Genomic DNA, 21,972 nt, shown 5'->3' with positions numbered 1-21,972 from the left:
TGTGATGGAGCTGATGGAACTGAAATTCTTGGATAATTTAATAGCTCCACTTGAAAACTTAAATAAGAGTATAAATTGGGGGAATATGACGCTAATACAGGGATTATTTATCTGGTTGGGAGAGAGATTCCCCTACCCACACACAAACATTTGTGGATTCCATCATGGATCATAGGAGATCTGAAAAGGATCCTTAGATGTCATCTAGAACTCATTTTATAGCTGAGGAAACCCAAACTCAAAGAAATCAAGCTCTGCCCTGATCTTGACGTCTGTGATGAGTATTTTCACATGGCTGGACTGGGACAAGAAAAAAGGTTCAAGAGAAGAATTCTAACTCTCCTTAGAAATGACACTATGACTCTCCTACAGGTTAAGTTGCAGTAAAATGGACTCCCTGGCCTTAAATTCTGTTGTTAGGATTGTTAACTCTGCTGTAAAGTGCTGTAACTCAAACTAGAAAGGAGAATTCTGGGGCACATAGAGTGATGAGCTTCCTACTGATTACCAGTGGGTACCTACAAGTTGAGATCAGTGAATGTCTGCCCAAAAGAAAATTCTGTAAGATACCATGAGAGAATACTGGAGGAGGATGCTGTTTCAACTAGACTTCAGCTGCAGTTTTTAGGGATAAGAGAGTGGCAAGATGATACAAGAGACCCTAATATAAAGAAGAAAATCCCCCTGCTGGAACAATGACATTGGAGAAAACTGAATTTGGGGATCGGTGGGACTTTGGAGTACTATGTGGGATACTATAATGTTCTTTGGAGATTAATGTTCTTTGAATAAATTTTCCCTATAAATAAAACTTCACTTTGGTATTTCATGGATTAAGTGATTCCAAATCCAAAGACCTGTTGCTAGTATACCTATTTTGTTAACATTTTTGCCAATAGATTTTTGTTAACTATATCATTCAAGGAACATCAAGTCAATATCTCCTCTGTACAGAATAGTAAGCTAGGTTAATGGAGATAACAAAGTTTATATTAAGATTAACTCCATCCCTTCAATGAGTATTCAGTCTGGAAAGGGCATGAGACATAAATATATAACTATAATACACAAACAAAGATTATTATAAAATACAGTATTATATGATAAGGACATTGCTTGAGAAGCAGCGTGGAGTAGTGGACAGGAGATTAACCTTGAAATCTAGAGGACTTCACTTCAAATGCTTCTTCTGACACATACTGACTAAAAACAGTGAACAAGTAACTTCCCCTTTCAGTTTTCTAGGTAAAGTCTCTAAGATTATAAATTGCAGAGAAGATACTTCTTTTCATTGGTAGAGACTATTCCTTCAACTGGGAATTCTTTATATCAATCAAATCATAAGTTCATAAGTTCAGTCCCTGTCCTAAAGGACATTACTTACTTTGATATTTCCATTGCTGTGTGATCCCATTAATTTGAGACATTATCCAATAATGCAGATGGAAACTCATCTATGCCTGTCTGTTCTGTCTGAATCCCATTCATTTTCCCCATGAATCCATAAAAATTGGGAGGGGCCCCCCAATCCAGTTTGCCCTTCATCATGTTTTCCTGACATTGCATGGATGCCAGTCAAGGATGGAGACTAATTTTGTTTTGCCACTTTAGTGGTCCATCAATTTTAGCAGTCACACATCTCTCTAGTGGCTTCCTTTATCCATTTCTTCTCTATATACCACAGTCTGGACGATAGACAGTTATTTGTTATTTCCTTTGTGTTGGATAGGACAAACTTTTGAGCAATTATCCTTCTCATTTAGAAGGCTCTGTGACATCCCAGGGCTTGATGCAATTAGCACAATGTCATCTGAAAACAGAAACATCTGGAGTATAAGTGCATTAGTGAATTGCAAAATAATGTACTTGCAGAAGGAAGTCAGAAATAAGTCTTCTGAAATATTGTGCTAAAAGGAGGAGGGGGTGGTTTGTGAGGTTTATGAAATGTTCCATTCAAATAGCATATTTTAAATGACTTGCAATCATCAAAATGAAAGATAAACATGAGATATTATAATTGTATTCCAGGTAAGATAAAAGGAAGAGAAGGTTCTACGAGAAAATGGGGATGGCAGTGAATGTTAGTTTGAAAAAAGAAGGTAGAATGATTAAAGTCCAGGAAGTTTCTATTAGACAGTAAGTGTGAAAAGCATGGATGATTTTGCTATATAATGAAAATTCATAGATGATAGTATACTTATAAAATTTGCAGATGACAGGAAAGGAAAGGATAAATATTGTTCTCATTGGAATTGTATCAGGGGCAGAAAGACAAAGTATATGACTCAAATAACCCCCTTGCATCCCTGAATAGGTAGGAAGAGAGAATGGTGAAATCTTGGAGCAGATGGAGTTCAGAATCTGGAGCTAAGTGAACTTGTAACACTGGTATTCTAAAAGCACTGGACACTTGGACTTTAGAGGACCTCATTGCCACAAATCACTGTATCCTGCCTTGCTGTGTAGACATATTTCTATGTAGAGGTGGGGTGGGGGGCTGCATCAACCTGAGCTGAATGTTGTATCTTTACTGAGTATCTTTTCTATGCTATGGCTAAATAAACCTCCTTTTGTCAGCAGTTAGATGACCTGTAGATAATCTCATTTTGTTCTTATTTTGGCCCTGCAGTCTCTTAAATTTAACAGGAAATCTTGTGGCAAGAACCCTTCTGGTAGTATTTGGAGAGCCCTTTCAATCCCTGTTTGTACTCCATTCTCTAAGAGTACCATGACATCTGGGAGATGATGCCGTGGCATGCAAGGGAATTGGATTTCAGTGAGGGAGGGCTGGGCAAGGTTACCTGCTTCCTCTGGAACCATCCATCTGGATTCAGTGGCAGATATACATCAGTATGACTGGAGATGGCTCTGGTGGCTGTGGGAGACCTAGGCCTTTTTAAGCTAAGGTCTTTAACAGGTCTTTAACTAGGGCAACTACTCATTCCGTGATTAAGACTAGGTTAAAAAAAAAGATATTTGGAGAGCCTTTTCAATAAGAAGTGAAGGGAGAGGGAGGTGAATCATAATGCAACTGAATAATTAACATAATACAATAAATATATAATATATAAAAGTATATTTGTATATAATGTATAATATAATATATAAAATATTTATATATATATATATAAACACATAATATATAAAATATACTATAATAAAGCAACTGAATCTAGTTCTCCACTATCCCTTCTCCACAATGAACTATAAAAGTCATATCAGTTTCCACATGGAAATGGATCCCTGTACTATATATATTAGCTTAGAAAACTACAAATTAATATTATCTGTGGTGTATTATATTTTTGTTTATTTTGTTAACATTTCCCAATTACATTTTTTCTGGCTCAGGATTACTCAGGAATTTTGTGGAACAGCTTGCAGCCTTCAAGACACAAATTGGGACACTTTTAAGCTAGAAAATCCACAGGACTGAATTCTGATTGGGAAACTCAAGAATAGATTGTGTTGTTCAATCATTTCAGTCATGTCTGCCTCTTTATGATCCCATTTGGGATTTTCTTGGAGACGCTTGGAAAAAGTGGTATAAAACCTTACAAAAGAAAATAACTCCTTGAAAATAAAAATTAGCTAAATGGAAGCTAATGACTCCATGAAACATCAATAAAACACAGTTAAAATTCTGAAAAATAGAAAATTCAAGAAAAACAACTGACCTGGAAAACAGATCAAAGACAGATCATTTAAGAATCATTGGACTATTTGAAAGCTGTGAACAAGACAAAAAGAGTCTAGTTATTGTAATCTAAGAAGAAAACTACCCAGTTATAGGTAGAAGATCGATAGATGGATAGATATAGATATATACACCCACATATAGGTATGTGTGTATCCATATTTATATATGTGTGTATGATGGGTCTTGATATAGATATATACACATACATTATATATGTATAGACACACATTTGTACATATCTATATAATGATATATGTGCTTATACACAGCCTTGTCAATTCCCATTTGGGGGTTGTTTTCTCCAGTTTCTGTGACTTCATTCTTTGTCAAATGTACATACCTATGAGAGATACCAAAAATATAATACATTATAGATATAGATAATAGATAAATATCTATATAGTAGATATATTAAATGTAACTATATATTATAGGCCTGATGTACCTTTATGAAGATCTTTTTTATTTATATTATTACTATACATCACTCAACGGACCTCACAGAATTAATTACTTGTGTGACATTGGACAAATTATTTAATCTCCCTGAGCATCAGTTCCCTCATATAGCAGATGAGGGAAGTAGACCAAAAAGCCTTTGTGGCCCTTTCCAGCTTGAAGTTTCTGAGCCTAAGAGCTTAAACCTCTTTTTCTTAGTTCTCTTTTTGTTTGATGGGCAGTGGACTTTGTGTAAATATGTGGTCAATTAGAAAGAAGAGCTTTAGTTTTTGCTTCTCTTTAGTTAAAAATTGCCTGTGATCTCAGGTTGCACTGGGAGAAACATCATGTCCAGAACAAAGTGAGGGTGACTGCTCTTGATTCAAAGGGAGATAGAACTACAGCTGGAAAGGTCCTCAAAAGGCATCTAGTTCACCTCCCTCACTTTACAGATGAGAAAACTGCTCTGTCCTGGTCAGACCAGACCTGGAGACTCATGCTCTATTTTGGCCAAACAATTTTAGGAACAGCACAGATAAGTAGGAAACTAATTGAGAAGGTGAAGGGCTTCAAGTCCGTGCCCCAGGAGGATAGTCTAAAGGAACTGGGGATGTTTAGCTTGGAGATAGGAAGCTTAGGAGAGACATGACAATTGTCTTCAAGTATGTAAGGAGTCATCATGTGGAAAAAACCTGACAATCTGTCCTGTTTTGTCCCAGAAAGCCAGATCAGGAGCCATGGGGGGAAGATATAAAAAGGCACATTTAATCTTGAGGCAAAGAAAATCTTCCCAACAATTAGAGGTCACCCACATAGCTCTGGGGATTTGTCACAACTCCCACTTGCACAGATCAGTCAGATCTTCAGAGTAAAACGACATCTCCCTTTAAGGGTCAAGGGATACATTTCCTTTCAAGGGCCTACGGATAGATAGCTCAGAAAGTTGATGAGATTCTCTCATGCTTTCAACTCAAGCCCCTCTGCCAGTGTGTTCTTCCTGATATGAAATGCTAATTATCTCTTCATTATGATCTGACCATTTAACATTTAATATCTCCTCAACCTATTCATATAGTTAATTAGCATTCCAGTGTCATTTAACCAATTAAATGTAACCAATTAAAATCAATTAGCTACAGAGAATCTACAGAATTTATAGAATATACAGAAATCAGTATAAAATATCCCTCCTCTCTATACACTCCCTCAACATACTTTCCCCTACACCAGGGCTTAAACTTTTTCTACTCGCAACTCCCTTTTCACCAGAGAAATTGTTACATGACCCGAGATTTATAGGTATATAAGATAATATACAAATCAAAAATTTGCTGAAAACAAATCATAAAGAAATTTATTTTATTTATTTATTTACTTATTTTTGCTGAGGCATTTGGGGTTAAGTGACTTGTCCAGGGCCACACAGTCAGGAAGGGTTAAGTGACTGGGGTTAAATTTGAACTCAGGTCTTGTGACTTCAGGGCCAATGTTCTATTCACAAGAAATTTATTTAAAACAACTCTTTAGGGGCAGCTAGGTGGCGCAGTAGATAGAGCACCAGCCCTGAATTCAGGAGGACCCGAGTTCAAATCTGGTCTCGGACACTTAACACTTCCTGGCTGTGTGACCCTGGGCAAGTCACTTAAAGCTTAGTCCTTTCCATCTCTGATACTCCTTCACTTAAGGGAGGAACAAATAGAATAAATAATAAATAGAAGCAGGAGTGTGGTAATAGATGATTTAACAATGACTCAGAAAAACACTATATGCATAACATTCCTTTAAGTTTAATCTGAATTAGCAACATCTTCATCACGTCCTTAAATCTAAACAAACAACAAAACAATCATTCAAACCTTGATTTTCAGTGTTTGCTGATTTTTCAGGTTGACACCCATGTTGGACATTTAACAACCAGCTTTCGCAAGCAAGGATGAGCTGACCACTCAGGGCCATTTTTGTAGTCATGGCCTCATGTTGATCAGGCGGAAGAGGACAGTAAATAGGCCACTGGAGTAATTATTGCCTCTCCACTTAAAACTAATCTGGAATGAAATGGACTGTTTCTAGAGGCAATGGTTGCCATCTCAGCTGAGGTCTCTGAGAAGAAACTGGATGACCATGTCAAAATGTTTTAAAGGGGATTTTTATTGAGGTAAGAGTTAAAATAGATGCCTTCTGGTTCTGAGATTGTGACTCCTGGTAATGAATGGCTCATTTTTTACTGAGGAAAGGAAACATTGAAATATGAGAAGGTGGTCCATGTGCAGAGGGTCTATGCAAACATGGACAACCAGGTAAAATTCAGAACCGGGAGGGAACTTAGAAATCTCATTTTACCGATTCAAAAGAACAAATAAACAAAATCCAAGACCCAGAGAGATTAAGGGATTTGCCTAAAAATCCCAGTACCGAGCGTACTCAGGTTTTTGTCTCTAAATGCCATGGTTTAGCAATCTCAGACCAAGGAGATAGTGCTTTGTAGCAGAACTGCTTTTTAAAAAATCTTCTCTTCCCCCAGACGATTTGGGAAAAGGCAGTCCCAGAAGATGTTTCTATCTTTCTGCAATGCTGACATCTGGCTAAAGGCTGCTCTCCCCCTTCCTCTCCCTCCCTGCGCTGCCCCCCTTTCTTTATCATGGTGGTTTAAATCTTTCCACCCTCCCCCTTCTCTTTCTCCCCCTTCTTCTCACTCTCTAACTTCACATCCCCAATTTATTCATCAAACACCATCTGTGCAGTGGTTTTGGGGCCCCATTTGTGTCTCTGCAATGGATGCATTGTAGAATATTTAACCACAGATCAGCGATTTTCATTGATGCCTAGTGGGGAGTGAAAAACCCAACTTCCTCTCCCAGTACAAATTCTCACTGTTAGGATAATCACAAAGCCCCCTGCAGGCAAATGAATCAAAAATAAATTTACCATCAATGCAGACATTAAACCCTCACTGAACAACTGTTCAGAGAAGCCTGGGCCGAAAAGCAGGGAGTATCTAAGAGTGGCTTTCCCCCCTTCCTCCTAAAGGGTTCACAGAAAAATAGGGGACAAAAAAAGATGAGAGGGTTGAGATTTGTGTTGCTTTCTGGAGCTTTGCCCCTAGACTCCTGACATCTATCAGCTCTATCTTAGAAATATGGGGGTCACTTGAGACAATCAATACAAGAATTTAATTGTTTCTTTGCCTGTTCCATTATATTCCCAGTAAGAATCACAGTCAGAGAATCATACTCTATTTTGGAGGGAAACTTACTTTCTAGTAGCTTAAAACACTATTATCAACATGAACTTATTTATACTCACAATACCTATGGAGGGAAGGAGGGAAGAACATGACTAGGGAGTCACACTGATGGAAAGGAAGGTTACAGAGGCTCAGTATCTTGCAGGGATACAGCACAGGACCAGAAGCCTGAGTAAAGAGGCCCCATAGATTGTGTATCAAACCCAGCATCATTAAGGCTAGAGTTGGGGGTCCAATAATGGCCCAAACTTTGTTAGAATATTATATTGCTTCCCCTGGGGTCCCTGGAGCTATGACAGTAGGCCTTCTATGGTTTATGGCAATACCCCTGGCACAACTGCCCCATAAATGGGTGGGTGGAGGTGAGGCTGGCGGGGAAGTCCTGTGCAGTGCTACTGATCAGGTCCCTAGAAGGGACTGGACTCCTCCAGAGGCCTTAACAGTGTCTTAGAACTCAGGGGCAATATCAAGCATGCGAGTCAGGGGAACTCTGGGTTTGGGGTTGCCCTCCAGAATAGAGGACTCTTCATTCTCCAGCATGCAAAGATGTTCTGCAGAGGCCAATTCACTCCAATTCAACAAACATTAATTTATTTTTTAAATTTATTTAACATTTTCCCCCATTACATGTAAAAACAATCTAAACATTCATTTTTAAAACTAAGGGTTCCAAATTTTCTTCTTTCCTTCCTCCTTAACCCCCACATTGAGAAGGCAAGTAATTTGATATGAGTGATACATGTCAATAAATATTTATTAAGAATCTGCAACATGAAGGACTAGTGCCAGAGATACAAAGCAAGAAGAAAATAATCTCTGCCCTCAAGTGATTACAAGGGGATATAACATATGCTCAAACTGATTTTATAAAGGACAAACCTGGCCTATCACTTCCCTGCTCAATGGACTCCAGTGGCTGCCTTCATTTTACTTAGAAAATCAACAATAAACTACCTCTTCTAGTGGTTAAAGGCTTTCACTAGCTGGACCCAAACTATTTTTTAAATTTTATTATAGATTGCTGCCCTCTATGTATACTTTGTGCCCATCCACACTGACCTTCTCCCTGTCCTTCAAAAATGACATTGCATTTCCCTCTCCTGTGTCTTTTTCCTGGCTGAAATGTATTCCCCCCTCATACCTGTCTCTCAGAATCCCTAATTTTCCTTCCTTCCTCAAGCTTAAGTATTACATGAGAACTTTCCTGATTCCTCTCCTCCAGTTCCAAGAGTCTCTCCTTTCTGATTACATTATGCCCGACAGATGCGTATGCATGTGTGTATTGATCAATTAGATGTGTGCACCTATTCATATACTTATATGACAGGTCTAATAGCAGCTGGGCTAAAAAACAGAAAGATCTGGGTTAAAATTCTGCCTTTGATATATACTAGCTATGCGACCCTGGGCAGGTCACTTAAACTCTCAAAGCACTAGGCTAATTCTCTAAAACTATAATTTGCAGAGAAGACATCCAGTTCTGTATTGATAGAAGGAGTTTCCTCAACTAAGTGCTCTCTCCTATTACCAATGAAATCACAGGTTGAGTTTTTATCCTTATATACTTATTTATATATGTATTGTCTTCCTTAACTAGATTGTAAGCTCCTTGAGGGCAGAACCTTTGACTTTATTTCTTCAGTGCTCAGTACAGTGGCTGGTAAACAATAATTCATGCTCTCTGTTTTATTGATTTCTAGCCTTAGTTATATCTACTCCATCCCTTATGAAGAATTATTTTTTCCCTTTAAGCCATAGTTTAGAATCAAAAGTGAATATAGTTAGTGCTTGTTACAATGCTTAGTGTCTACTGCAAAATAAGTTTATAAGTAAATGACTGAAGAAGAGTAAGAAACAAGTAACTCTATGAGGAAGAATTCTGGAGAAATGCCCAGTGTAGAGTTTACCTTTTCTAATTTTTTTTGTAGGAAGGAGTTTCAGATAGCATATGTTTTTACTCCTGGAGTGAAACCTTTCTTTCTATTATTGGTCAAAATTTTATCAGCATCCAAAACACGCAGACCAAGGAACTGATTACTCTTTTGCTTTTTGGTTAATTAGCTGTTAAGGACTCATCTGGCTGAAGAATATTTTTTTGCTCTTGCTAATATATTATCTTTTTATGAGTTCATAATTCGGTGCAGCTAGGTGATGCATTGGAATCAGGAGGACCTGAGTTTAAATTCCCGCTCAGATACCTGCTAGCTGTGACTCTGAGCAAGTCACCTAACTCGGAGTGCCTCCCCACAAAAAAAGAATTTATAATTCATTTCACATGAGTCAGTTCTATTCCTATTCCACTCCTCTCTCCTGCCTTTTTTAGCCTGTTCCTGAGGCTGGGAATCATGGCTTTTGTATTTATTGAATATTTATTATATTCCCAGTTCTATGATCAGTATAAAAAATTCAGCCTCTTCGCTCAAGGAGATTATAATTTAGTTAGAGAAATAAGACATAACCATGTATTCTGATTACCAAAGGTGTAATAGAAGATAGTGCATTGGTAAGCAAGGGGCTTAGGCTTTAGTACCCACCACTGCTGTGTGATTTAGGGCAAGTTTTTCAATTACTCTAGACCTCAGTTTCCTGCAGTACCAAATGAAAGGAAATTATCTTATTTCGCTAGAAGCAAGGAGCTGGGTAGTGTGATCCTTTGAGCCCCATTTCAAGTCCAAGAACTGGAATTTTGCAATTACAAAATAATTCTGTGATTAGCAAAAAATGATTATTCTACATAAGAAGCAATCTAGGAATAGGGAAGAGATAGGGAAGAGATCATTATAGGCAAGGATCCAAAAAGGCTTTGGTAAAGGAAGAAGGGACTGGTGCTCTCTCTGAAAGATGGATTGGATTTAGAGAGGTGGGGGTTAGAGAACCATGTTGAAGAACAATCTATACACAGATGAAAATATATCATCCAACTACACACCGGTCTCAGGTGTGAGCAAGAAGGAAGAGCAGCAGAGACTGCTACAGCTGAGTTCCAATCCTGGATTTTCCACTTACAATCTATGCAAAGAAGCCATTTCCCTTCTAAGACTCACTTTTCTGACTACAAAATGATGAGGTTAGATTATATGATCGTTAAAGAACCCTCCAAAATTACATTTGTGATGAGGACACCTTTCACAAAAATCACAGATTCTGGACAGAATCTAAGAAATCACTTAGTCTAACCTCCTCAATTTACAGAAGAAACAGGGGCACAGAGAGCTTGTAAGACTGTAGCTTCATTAACTACAACTGGAAGAAAGCTCAAATATTTTTTAGTCCAATCCCCTCTTTTTATAAATGAGACTTATGGAGGTGATTTATTACTGCATTGATAGGAGTTTCCTTATCTAACCAATGAAATCATAGATTGAGTTTTTATCCTTATATACCTATATATGTACGTATTGTCTTCCTTAATTAGATTGTAAGCTCTTATACTAGGATGTATAAGAACAAGGATTCAAATACAGCACTTCTGATTCCACTTGTTCTGATAAAGCTATTAGGAACATTTGGAGAGTGACTGATTATTATCTTCTCTCAGAGGGAACAAGTGGAGACCTGGCCTTTATGTTGTTTTTTTGGTTGTGTCCAAATTTTTGTGACCACTTTTGGGTGTTTTTGTTTTTTGACAAAGAAAAAGAGTGACACATATATGTATGTATGTATGTATGTGTGTGTATACATATATATATATATATATATATATATATATATATATATATATATATATATATATATATAAAAAATACTCTAAACTGACATAGTGGATAGTTTGCCTGATATGAAGTCAAGAATATTCATTTTTCTGCATTCAAATTTGGCTTCAGAAACTTACCACCTTGTGACCCTTCCAAGTTGCATAACCCTGTTTTGCCTCAGCTTACTCATATGTAAAATGAGCTGGAGAGAAGAAAATGGCAAGCCACTCCTTTATATTTGCCAAAAAAAAAAATCCAAAATGGGGTCACAGAAAGTTGTACATAACTGAAAAGACTGAACAATAACATTCTGAGAGAATAGCAGTTTTCCCACCACCAGGGTGGGAAATTCTCCAAGACTATCTCCCTCCCCGACCTATTTGTTTTCTGCTCTGTCCCAGATCTTCTCAGGCCCCTGACTCAGTGAGCCTCTTCCTCCCCATCCCCCTGGATTATACTTCTCAAAGCTAAATAGGCTTAGGTGAGTCTCCATGGTAACCGAACATCACAAGCTGGGATGTGGCCAGCAGTTCATCAGGGAGAAACTGTGAGTTAAACCTCCCAGGACTCTTCTGGAGAACAGGAACCAGACAATCAGCCAGACAGACGAAGAAATAAAGCCGCAGCCCTGCTACCTGAAACTCTCCTGCCTGTCCTATTGTTCCCTTTCAGGAGGAGGGAGAGAGACAGAAAGCAAGAGCAAGCAGCAGCCAGCAGGAGCCCAGAGGAAAGGAAGAAGCTTAGCTAAAAGATTAATTTAATAAGCCACATTCCCGCTCCATCCCTTCTGCCTCTCCACCTCAGCCCCCCACATATGCTCATTCATCCTTCCCTCCTACCTTATGGCTTTATAAAACCTTCCTCCCTTTCCTAGAAAGGAACCAGACAATCTCCTCTCCACAACTGGAAACAAAGTGGTACACCCTCTCTGCCCAGAAGTACCAACTATTGCCTCCAACTCCAGAAACTCAGGTAAGAAGTCTGCCCACTTAGACATCACTCTCTAGAGAAACTTTGCACAATCAGACCCAAAAAAGTATAGAGGGGGGACAGAAGTTAGGCCTTCATTTGGTCCAGCTCCAGGGCACTAATTTCTTAGTCACCTTCCTCCCCTGTAGATAATGGGTAATATGTTTGGTAAGGGTTGGGAGAGAACAATTTAGTAGGGGAGACCTGTCAATCCTCTAAATGCGGTCTGAGTTGAGGTCCAGGTAAATGTTAGAGGAAATGCTCACTTGGATTATTTTCAGAGATGTGCTGGAACCACCTCAAATAGGCTCTCTAGAACAGATTGTCAGATTTTCAGTGTGAACATTTACATCTCAGAAATTGGCAAATGCTACAAATCAAAGGCTTAATTTATTGTTTTGTGGAAAGTATTAAAAATGCAGATTAAACTTAATAGTGTGTCTGGTAGACATTTTCCCCAAAAAAGATCCGGTTGTTAAACATTTACCACAACACCACTGATTTAATTCAAGTATTTGTCTGGAAGACCTGAATCATGTGTCCCTGAAATTGTGTTGAGTTAGATTTTTGTCATCCAGGGCCAGCAAAGCCAGACTGGTGGTTATTCAATATCCCCAAGTGTCCTTTTCCTTGGCTCTTTCAGAGATGGGCTACATATGGAGAAAGGTAGCTTCAAGAGTCCTAAAGGATAGAGGGCTGGGCTAGAAGCAGAGAGAAACCTAAGTCACTCTTTCAGTCTCAGTTTTTTATTTGTAGACTGAAGAGATTGGGTTTAATGGCCTGCTGAGGTCCCTTCAAATTTTTCATTTATGATCCTATGAAAAGAGACATATCAGTTCTTATGGGCAACTCAGGTCAAATGTGGATAAAGAGTGAAGTGAAGAGCTATAAATTGAGATATTTGGATTTTCCATGGATTTAGCTCTGCATGTTTTTGTCCAGTTTCTTGGGACCATAAAGCAATAACATGGTTACTTTATATTTGCTTTGAAAGCAGAGATGCTTTGAAAGGACCGGAGGCCATGGTGTTCTGATATCCAAACATATAGTCAAACTAGTCTGTGCTGTAACTCTGGGCCATGGAGAACATTTGCTTGTATTTCAGAAGGTCCCCAGTGTGGTATCCCCTCTAATCCAAACCGGTAAACATTTCCCTCCCACTTAATAGTTTTTTCCCCCAAGTATAAATAAAGATAGTTTTCAACATTCATTTCATTAAGCATTTTTCAAATTCTTATGATGTGTTCCGAGGACTTAGTTCCAAGTTGAGAATATAAAGACCAAAAAAAAGGTTCCCTTTTTCAAGAAACTATCCTCTCCAAGATTATACTCCGCGGCAGCCACTCTAGCTACCCAGTTACTCTATTCTATAGGTAGATGAACACTGCCTTCACTGGACCTTATCAGGTCTTCTGGCTTAGTGAGCAATTTTTCTGAGACTCTTTTTTATTTTAGTAAAGTAAAAGACATCACCTTCCACCCAAATCACTTAGATGAGTGATCCCTTTCAAGGAAAGGTGTCTATGAGCTTTGGTAACAAGAACATGAAGGGACCAGGTTGATCAGGCCCTTTTTAGTGATGATTGTAAAATCTGTTCTCAGCCTCTCTCCCTATAGTTAAAAAAAAATCATCAGAAACTTATTCATGAAGTTGACCAGGTTTATTCAGCGCATTCCAACTAAATGTATTATTAGGTCAAGAACTAATTTATATTTTCCCACAAGAAGAAATTGTTAAAATACCAGAAATTCCATTTCCTTGAAAGAAAAAATGAACGAAAATCTATTTGCCTGTGAATTAATCCCACACTTTTTACTGAATGCAGAAGCCTGTCGTGGGCAAAAAGGGGTGATACAGAAGTAGAAAGAGACATTGGGGGTTCCATAATGGAGTTCCCATCTAATGGAGGAGATAAAAATAATAATGTATATAATAATTCACATTTAGATAGCCTTTTAGGGTCACCAAGGACTTTCTTCATGACCACATTGGGAGGTAGGTAGTCCAAGTATTATTATTTTCACTTTACAGAAAAGGAAACTGAGGTACTGAGAAAGGAAATGGGTTTCCTATAATCACAGAATTGGTGTCAGAGTTGAGAGTTGAACCCGAATCTAAATCCAGAACTCTTCCCTAGATCATTTTTGGCTTCCAATGCCTTTACATAGTAGGTATTGATTAAGTGTCCACTAAAGTCTAGCTCCCTTGCTTATAAGTGGGTGTTAATAAAGGGGAAGAAGAAAGCATCGATCCCTATGTGAACTAGTCATATTAGCAAAAAGAAAAGGTTATTTGCAGCCCTGATCTGTACTTCTGACTCAGGCTACTATTTAATAAGGGGGAGTTCTCGGTCCCGAGAAGGCAGACTCTGGGTAACTGTGCTCTGTCCCCAGGACCAGCTGAACAAGTCAAGGGGTTTGCCTTGTTGAAAGTCCCCTCCTCATGCACGAAGGCTAGAACTCTGCTATTATTGTCATTGCTGCCATTTCCCTTGTTTCCTGCCCTGACTTTTAATAACCCTGTAACCGAAGAGAAATGAAAACACTCAGATTCCATCTTGCCCTTGAGGGATGCATCCGATTTCTCTAACCTACCTAATGAGCCACAGCTGGTAGCCTTGTCTCTAGGGTTTCATGAAGTGAAGGAGCCATCCTTCTCCTCAGAGATATTTAAAAATAAGCAGAATGGAAGGTGCAGAGAGTGAGGGAGGGTACAGGCAATGGAAAATGAAACATAGAAGGAGCAAGCAGGGAATGGAAAGGAAGACAGCAGGAAGTGGGGAATTAAGGAAGGTGTCTTGTAGAAGAAAGAGCTCTGGATTTGGCCAGAGATCCTTGATTTAAATCTTGATGATTTGTGAAGAGTATGATTTTGGGCAAGTTATTTATGCTTCTTGTGCTTCACTTGTTTTGTCTGGGAAATGGGAGGGTTGGACAAGATGATCTCAGAGAATTATTCTAGCCCTAACTCCTTGATGTTGTTGATGGAATTCAAGGCAAGGCCTATGAGGGAGGGAGCTATCCTTTCAGGGGTAACAGAAAAAATAATATCAGGAGTTTATTTTTCCCCTCTACTATACCCACATAATCTATCCACTTGCTAGAAAAACCTCCAAGGAACCAATGAAGTTCCTTCTCAAACATGGATTTCCAGGGTCTCCCTCAGTTTTGAAGGTGGATGAAGAGAATTAAGGAGCATGAGGGTCAGCAAAGGGCAGAGGACAGACTCATTGACCAGCAGAGAGTTATTCCCCCCTTTTCCGGCAGCTGTACAGCACAGTGGATAGGACTTTGGATCTGGAGTAACAAAGCCCCAAGTTCAAATCTTTCCTGAAACACTCTGAACTTGTATGACCTTTGAATGACTCAGTTTTCCCTGCTGTAAAATGGGAATAATATCAACATCTACCTCCCAGAATTATTGTGAGGATCAAATGAGATATTTGTAAAATCCTTAGTTAGCATGATCCCTGGAGCACAGTAGGTGCTTAATAAATGCTTCTCCCCCCCCCCAAAAAAAAAAAAAAAACTTAATTGTCCAAAAAACTATAACTCAAGCACATAAAAATTGTGTGACTCACCTTTAGATCTAATATTTTTCACTTTATAAAGGGAAAAAACATTGATATGACTATATCTTTGTATTTATCCTATGTCTTGGGAACTTCCCCATTTCTTGGCAATTTCTTTGTATTTATACGATTTCTTGGGAACTTCCCCATTTCTGTTGAAGACAGCACCCTACTTTCGGTTACCCAGATTAGCAATCATTTTAACTCCTCAGAATCATCTTAAATTCCTAAATTATCCTCTTCTCATCCCCATATCTAAACAATGGCCCACTCTTTGATTTCTTCCTCCACATTATTGCATTCTCTGCACAAGTACAATCCCACTCCAGTTCAGACTACCATTTCCTCCTACCTGGTCCAGTGCAATAGCCAGCCACCTCATTTTTTCTCTGGTGACAACCTTTTCCTCCTCCAATAATCTCTCACACAGTCGCTAATGTGATGCTCCTAAATCACAGATCTGATCGTGTAATTAAATAAATTTCAGTCACTCCTCATTAGTCCCTAGGTAAATACAAACTCCCCTTCTGTAGAGTCCTTTATGACCTTCCTCTAAGCTAGCTTTTACTATTTTAACACTGCCTTTCCCACACCCTGCTCCAGACAAGCTGGCGTCATTGTACCTCACCTGAGATATTTTGTCACTGTACCTTTTGCACGAGACTTTCCCTCATCTCTGGAATAGCAATCCTCCTTACAACATCATCTTAGAGTAAGTAATTTCAAATAGAAATGGGAGCTCCTAAAATGAATAAAAGGCTACATATTGGCTTAGAAAACCACATGTTAATATTTCTAGGTTTTATTGTATTTTTATTTATTTTGTTAAATACTTCCCAGGTACATTTTAATTTGGTTCAGACCACATTCAAAAGTGTTATGGACCACATTCAGGTCATAGGGCATGAGTTTGACACCTCTGTCTTGGAGTGCCTGGTTTCATTCAAAATTGAACCCCAGTGATGCTTCCTACATAAGGCCTTCTTGGCCCTCCACCCCCACTAATGCTTCCCTATGATGTTAGGACTGCGCCTTTTGGCCTTTCTTTTTATCCCCATCTTTTTTTTTTTTCCAATAGTAATTTATTTTTCCAAATATATGCAAAAATAGTTTTCAACATTCACTTTGCAAAACCTTGTGTTTCAGATTTTTCTCCCTCCCTCCCTTTTTCCCGTCTCCCCAAGACAAGTAATCCAAAATAGGTTAAACATGTTCAATTCTTCTAAAACTATGTCTTTATTCATTATGTTGTGCAAGAAAAATTAGATCAAAAGTAACTATCTTTTAGAACAGTATCTGTCACATAATAAATGTTTAATAAATTAATAAAATGCTGACTCGACTATATAATCTATTTCTATTTGTACATGTCTTCTCTCCCTATAGAATCTAAGCTTCTTAAGAAATGATCTGTTTGTTTTCTATTATTGATACCTAGCACTGTGCCTAGCACGTTGTAGGTACTTAAAAATATCTAGTGATTTTTTTCTTTAAAAATATGGATAGGAAGAGATATGTTAGTTTTTAATTCCATAGCAATTTCTAAATGGTCAAATATTTTGTTTACAGACCTTTTATTTAACTTTTGTAATCTGCTAAACAAACTGGACAATATGGAGCCATGTGTAGGGACTGGTGAGCAGTCTGTATGATAGCCTATTGGAAGATGAATCCTGAAACATGGTAAGGAGGAGCCAGTTGTCCGAGGGGACTTAGAAGAGTCAGGCTGAGAAGTTTAGATTCGGTGGGTGGGGCGTCTGTCTCCAGTTGTCCTGATCTATCTCTGGCCACTGGACCCAGATGGCTCCGGAGGAGAAACTGAGGCTGGTGACTTTGCACAGCCCTCCCTCACTTAAATAAAATTCACTTGCAAGTCATGACATCTTCTTCCTGATGAACAGAAACGACCAGAAGTGGAATGGGCTGCTTTAGTCTCCCTTTCCTGAAGGTTTTCAGGCAGAAAATGGATGGCTGCTCAGTTCGATATATAGGAGGAGTTCTTGGTTAGGTACTGGCAAAGTTAATCGATTGAATAATTATTTTAATATGTGATTCTGTAACATTGAGGCTGTCAAGAGTCATTGTTGGGTATGCAGGACATAATTCTCACTTAGATGTGCAGGAGAACTGGCATTTCTTTAGGCTGTATCACTCCAACAGAGTCTTTGTCCTGTTTCTTCCCCACGTCCAACAGACATGATCACAATCTTTTCCCTGACACTATCACAGAAATGCATTCATAGACACAAATATTTTCAAGTTTTTAAACTCCCAAAATGCTTTGTTATTTGGTTATTTCAGTTGTGTCCAACTCTTTCTGACCCTGTTTGTGTTTCTTGGCAAAGATGCTAGAATTTTTTACCATTTCCTTCTCAAGTTCATTTTACAAATGAGCAAACTGAGGCGAACAAGTTTAAGTGATTTGCCCAGAACCACACAACTAGAAGGTGTCTGGCACTGAATTCACAAAGACAAGTTTTCCTGACTCCAAGTTGGGCACTCTATCCACTGGTAAAAGTTGTTTTTATTTTTGTTTTCAACCTCTGCTTCAAAGTTCTGGAAAATCCAATGACAGTAGTTTCGGGAACTGGAACATTTTTTTGCTAGGATAAAATAAGCTTCTCGCTTCTCTAGAGTCTTCCCTGCTTGCCAGCTGTCTTTCCCTCCCCTCGCCCCATATTCCCTCCCTTTCCCTTAAGAACTTAATCAGTCCAGCCCTGAGCCTCTCAGGGCAAACTGAGAATTAGAGCCAGAAATAGCAACAATAGGAATCCTGCCTTTGCCAAGGTCCTTAGGCCCTGGAGGGAGAGATCTGAAGAGGGATGGGGATGATTATAAAACATCTGAAGCCTCCCTAAACGCCACCCCAGGGATGGGGATGATTATAAAACATCTGAAGCCTCCCTAAACGCCACCCCAGATATATATATATATGTATATATGTATATATATATATATACACACATATAGATCTGGTCCTTTCTAACTATTAATCTATAATTAATTAATTATATCTGTATACACAAAGGTGTAGAAACTCCCTTTATCAGTTTTGTTTTAAATTCTAAAAATTTTAACTATGAACTAGAAAATAGCCAGGAAACATTAGTATTTCCATAGACAAAAAAAGGCCACATAATGGACATAGCATACGAAATTCCAAATCTACAAATGTAGCCTGTTAATAAGTGTTAAATTTAATTTGCTAGCATAAACATTTATTAGGCTTGTCTGTCCCTGTCTAATTTTCCCTCTTGCCTCCTTTAATTGTTTTTAATCTTTCATTAACCATCTTTTCTTTCTTCTTCCTTTCCCTCCATTAAAAAAAAACAAATATATCTCTAGCCTCCCATTCTTCCCACTCCTCTTCCTACCCTCACTCTTCAACCTCAAACAAAAGCCCTTTGTTGAAAATAATTTAGTTTTAGATATCACCTGGAGGTCCTGAGATGATAAATAGTTTGACTTTGATCATCCCACTAAGATGAGTCCGAGGGGACACTTGAATTTTGGTCTTTTGGATTATAGGGAAAATCAACCATCAACAAGACCACACTCATTCAATACAATTCCAAAACAACATTGAAATGAGTGTGAACTGGGTTGGGGAACTGATATTCAATTTACAGGCAAGTTGTTTTTTTTCAAAGCAAAGTTTTAAAACTTTGGGAAAACATATTCTACTATTTTCCCCATTGTCTAACATTCACTCTCACGGCTCATTTATTCTAACTTATCCAACCTCATTCTTTTCATTCCTGTCTCTCTCTCTGTCTCTCTGTCTCTGTCTCTGTCTCTGTCTCTGTCTCTCTCTCTCTCTGTCTCTCTCCCTCTCTCTGTATCTCTCTCTGTCTCTCTCTGTCTGTCTCTCTGTCTGTCTGTCTCTCTCTGTCTGTCTGTCTCTCTCTCTCTGTCTGTCTCTGTCTGTCTCTCTGTCTGTCTCTCTGTCTGTCTCTGTCTCTCTGTCCGTCTCTCTCTCTCTCTCTCTCTGTCTCTCTCTCTGTCCCTCTCTCTGTCTCTCTCTGTCTCTCTCTGTCTCTCTCTCTGTCTCTCTCTCTCTCTGTCTCTCTCTCTCTCTCTCTCTCTCTCTCTCTCTCTCTCTCTCCTTTCTGTCTCTCTCCTTTCTCTCTCTCTCTCCTTTCTGCCTCTCTCTTTCTCTCTCCTTTCTGTCTCTCTCTTTCTCCTTTCTCTCTCTCTCTCTCTCTCTCTCTCTCTCTTCTCTCTCTCTCTCTCTCTCTCTCTCTCTCTCCTTTCTGTCTCTCTCTTTCTCTCTCCTTTCTGTCTCTCTCTTTTCTCTCTCCTTTCTGTCTCTTTCTCTTTCCTTTCTCTCTCTCTCTCTCTCTCTCTCTCTCTCTCTCTCTCTCTCTCTCTCTCTCTCTCTCTCTCTCTCTCTCTCTCTCTCTCTCTCTCTTCCTGCCTCCCTCCCACTCTCTGTATATGTATACACTTGTTCGTTTAATATGCACCAAAAAAGGCTCTCTGTGGGAGCTAAAGCCCCTTTCCTCTCATTATCCTCATTATAGAAACTGAAGTGTTTTTATCATAATAACCTTCCAGAAGCTTGAATCCTTTAATTAATATGTCTGCCTATAACATTATCCTTTTCAGGGTAATGGATTTCTATCATCTCATAACCTAATAGCTTAGTGGGAAGAAAAAAAAAACCTTAACCCCCAAATGTTATATAGATTAAAAGTAACTTCTATCTAGCTGCTATTAAAGTTATCAAAATGTAATTGTCTTTTTTTTTTTTAACTGCCTGAAGTATCCCAAAAAAGTCATTTCTTCTGTGCCATTGTTGCTAACATTCAGGTTTGGTGGGATACAGATGGCACTTTGTAGAGAGGATGAGAGCTGGGGAGAATAGACAAGAAAGGACAGAGATATATGGTATGGTAGGAAGAGCATCATATTTTGAGTCAGAGGCCCTGGTTTTGAATTCTAATTCTGCTTTTCACTCCCTATATGACTTTGGCCAACTCATTTTGAGTTTCTGGCTTTGTAAAATGAGATAAGCCTCCAAGGTCTCTCCTGGTTTGAAATCTATGATATTTTGAAGGAAAAATAGACAGAGGCTGGTTCTCTATTTTTGTTTTTTAGGAAAGCAAGCTCAGGAATTGTGAGGAAGCTGGGAAGCAAAAGAATAAAGATTGAATGAGGAAGATCATGGAAGTCTCATTTGGATATTCATTAGAAGCTATATATTAGAAGAGGAAAGGCTAGTATCCAGAGTCTGTGACTAGGTAGCATTTTGAACTCTATTTGGGTTCAGACTTTGGGCTAGTCACAACCTCTCTGAATCTCAATTTTCTTATTTGTAAAATTAAGATACTGAACATTGGATGAAGTCTAAGGAATTCTAATTCCTACCTTCATATTATTTAGGGACCAAAACGTCACAAATATCCAAAACATCAAAAATCTTTGATTTCATCTTTGTGATCATTCTCTCCGCTGATTACAGTCCTTTAATAATTTAGTGTATGGCCTTTGAGAACTGCTGTAATAAAAAAGTTTATCACTTTTTATTCACTCTATTGATAAGCTTCACTATATTTAACTAGGATTGGTCTTTCTTAGGAAGAGAAATAAAAAGTCTATCACAGGTTTTAACTGAAAGCTTTTCCATTTTTGGTAAAACCCGATAGATCTTTTAATCCACTGGTTTAGTCTTTGAGGACCCAGGATCATCCCTATGCATCCAGTAAAGTAGGGGAGGACTTTGGGAAATGATATTGATGTATTTCAATAAAGGTGTTTTTGTACACTAAACAACTGATTCCACACCGAATGTGCTAGGAAGAAAAAAATAAAAAAATAAAAAGAAAGGCTCTTTAGAAAATAAGAACCCCTTCAATGATGGCTTCTGAAAGCTCTTTATGTATACATTAATTTATTATTATTATTATTATTTTTGCTGAAGCAATTGCCCAGGGTCACATAGCTAGGAAGTTCACCTAGCTGCCCCCACATTAATCTTTTAATACACAATTCTTTATGAATCATGCTGGGAAAGAAAAATTAGAACAAAATGGAAAAACCATGAGACAAAAAAAATACAGAAGAAAAAGAAGAAAAAAGTGAACATAGTTTATGTTGACCTACATTCAATCTCCATAGTTTTCTGTTTTCTCTCTGGATGCAGATGGGGCTTTCTATCCAAAGTTTATTGGGATTGCCTTGGATCACTAAACTGCTGAGAAGAACCAAGTCTTTCATAGTTGATCATCACACAATTTTGCTGTTTCTGTCTATATAGTATTCCTGGTTTTGCTTCTTTCTCTCAGCATCAGTTTATGTAAATCTGAAAACTCTTTAAATAGTGGTTAAAGGGCTAGAGTCTCCCATCTTATG

At 38.4% G+C, this 21,972-nt stretch overlaps 1 protein-coding gene and 1 long non-coding RNA gene across 4 annotated transcripts in view; one reads left to right on the top strand and one right to left on the bottom strand.

Moving 5' to 3' along the window:
• The window catches only part of LOC141565678 (uncharacterized), a 155,945-nt gene that overhangs the window by 87,155 nt on the left and 46,818 nt on the right, over positions 1–21,972 (bottom strand). The window lies entirely within an intron of this gene.
• RD3 (RD3 regulator of GUCY2D) overlaps positions 6,107–21,972 on the top strand; it is a 29,258-nt gene continuing 13,392 nt past the window's right edge. Inside the window, exons 1-2 of one of the 3 annotated variants that reach the window (XM_074309086.1) lie at positions 6,107–6,293; positions 11,952–12,049. The gene's annotated coding sequence lies outside the window, so the exon portion shown is untranslated. Of the gene's footprint in view, positions 6,294–11,557; positions 12,050–21,972 lie in introns of those variants that run through there. The other 2 variants (XM_074309087.1, XM_074309088.1) reach the window with 2 other exon arrangements.

This window comes from Sminthopsis crassicaudata, chromosome 4 (assembly GCF_048593235.1).
Source record: "Sminthopsis crassicaudata isolate SCR6 chromosome 4, ASM4859323v1, whole genome shotgun sequence".
NCBI lineage: Eukaryota > Metazoa > Chordata > Mammalia > Dasyuromorphia > Dasyuridae > Sminthopsis > Sminthopsis crassicaudata.
The sequence above is the reverse complement of the archived record's forward strand: the minus strand, read 5'-3'. Positions and strand labels throughout refer to the sequence as shown.